This window comes from Ictidomys tridecemlineatus, unplaced genomic scaffold (assembly GCF_052094955.1).
Source record: "Ictidomys tridecemlineatus isolate mIctTri1 unplaced genomic scaffold, mIctTri1.hap1 Scaffold_278, whole genome shotgun sequence".
Taxonomy (NCBI): Eukaryota; Metazoa; Chordata; class Mammalia; order Rodentia; family Sciuridae; genus Ictidomys; species Ictidomys tridecemlineatus.
This window is the reverse complement of record NW_027522363.1, coordinates 139,607-141,288: the sequence shown is the minus strand read 5'-3', so window position 1 is coordinate 141,288 and position 1,682 is coordinate 139,607.

Genomic DNA, 1,682 nt, shown 5'->3' with positions numbered 1-1,682 from the left:
GCAATTGGAGAGCAGAAGAACCGTTACAAAGAGAAGAGGTTGGAGACTGAAATACAAAATGACTGTTACAGGGAGCAGAGGTTGGAGACTGGGTAGAAGAAGAATCCCTGCAGATTGCAGATGTTTGAGACTGGGATGCAGAAGGACTGTCACAGAGAGCAGAGGTTGGAAACTGAGATGCAGAATGATCGTTGCAGAGAGAAGAGGTTAGAGACTGGGGTGTAGAAGGCCTGTTACAGAGAACAGTGGTTGGAGACAGGGGTGCAGAAGGATTTTTACAGATAGCACATTTTGGAGACTGGGGTGCAGAAGGATCGTTGCAGAGAGCGGAGGTTTCAGACTGAGGCTTAGAAGGACTGTTACAGAGAGCAGAGTTTGGAATCTGAGGCTCAGAAGGACTGTTCCAGAAAGCAGAGGTTAGCAATTCGCGTGTAGAAGAACCATTATACAAAGAAGATGTTGGAGACTGCGGTACAGAAAGACTGTTATAGAGAGCAGAGTTTGGATACTGGGGTGCAGAAGACCCGTTGCAGAGAGCAGATGTTGGTAACTGGGGTGCAGAGGGACCATTACAGAGAGCAAAGGTTGGAGACTGATGTGCAGATGGACTTTTAAAGAGAGCAGAGTTTGGATACTGGGGTGTAGAAGAACTGCTACAAAGAGCAGAGTTTGTAGACTGGGATGAAAAATGATCTTCCAGAGAGCAGAGTCTGGAGACTGGGGAGCAAAAAGACTGTTACAGAAAGCAGAGGCTGGCAATTGGTGAGCAGAAGGACCGTTACAAAGCGAAGATGTTGGAGACTGCGATACAAAAGGACTGTTACAGAAAGCAGAGGTTGGAGACTGGGTAGAAGAAGGATTATTTCAGAGAGCAGATGTTGGAGACTAGGGTGCAGAAAGAATGTTACATAGAGCAGAGGTTGGAGACTGAGTTTCAGATGGATTGTTAAAGAGAGCAGAGGTTAGAGACTGGGGTGCAGAAAAACTGTTAGTGAGAGCAAAGGTTGGAGACTTAGGTGCAGAAGGACTTTTACAGAGAGCAGAGGTTGGAGACTGGGGTGCAGAAGGATTCTTACAGAGAACGGAGGATGGAGACTTTGGTGCAGAAGGAGTGATACAGACAGCAGAGTTTGGAGATTGCGGTGCAGAAGAACTGTATAGAGAGCAGAGGTTGGAGACTGGGGTGCAGAAGAATTGTTACAGAGAGCAGAGTTTGAAGACTCGGGTGCAGAAGAATTGTTACAGAGAGCAGAGGTTCGAGACTGTGGTTCAGAAGAACTGTTACAGAGAGCAGAGTTTGGAGACTGGGGTGTAGATGGCCTGTTACAGAGAGCAGAGTTTGAAGACTGAGGTGCAGAATAATTGGTACAGAGAGGAGAGGTTAACGACTGAGGTGCAGAAGTACTGTTACAGAGAACAGACTTTGGGAACTGGGGTGCAGAAGGATCTTTGCAGAGAGCAGACGTTGGAACCTGAGGTGCAGAAGGATCGTTGCAGAGATCAGAGTTTGGAGACTGAGGTGCAGAAGGATCTTTACAGAGAGCAGAGGTTGGAAACTGGGGTAAGGAACAATGTTACAGAAAGCACAGTTCAGAGACTGGGGAGAAGAAGAAATGTTGCAGAGAGCAGAGGTTAGAACTGGGGTACAGAAGGACTATTGCAGAGAACAAATTTGGAGACCG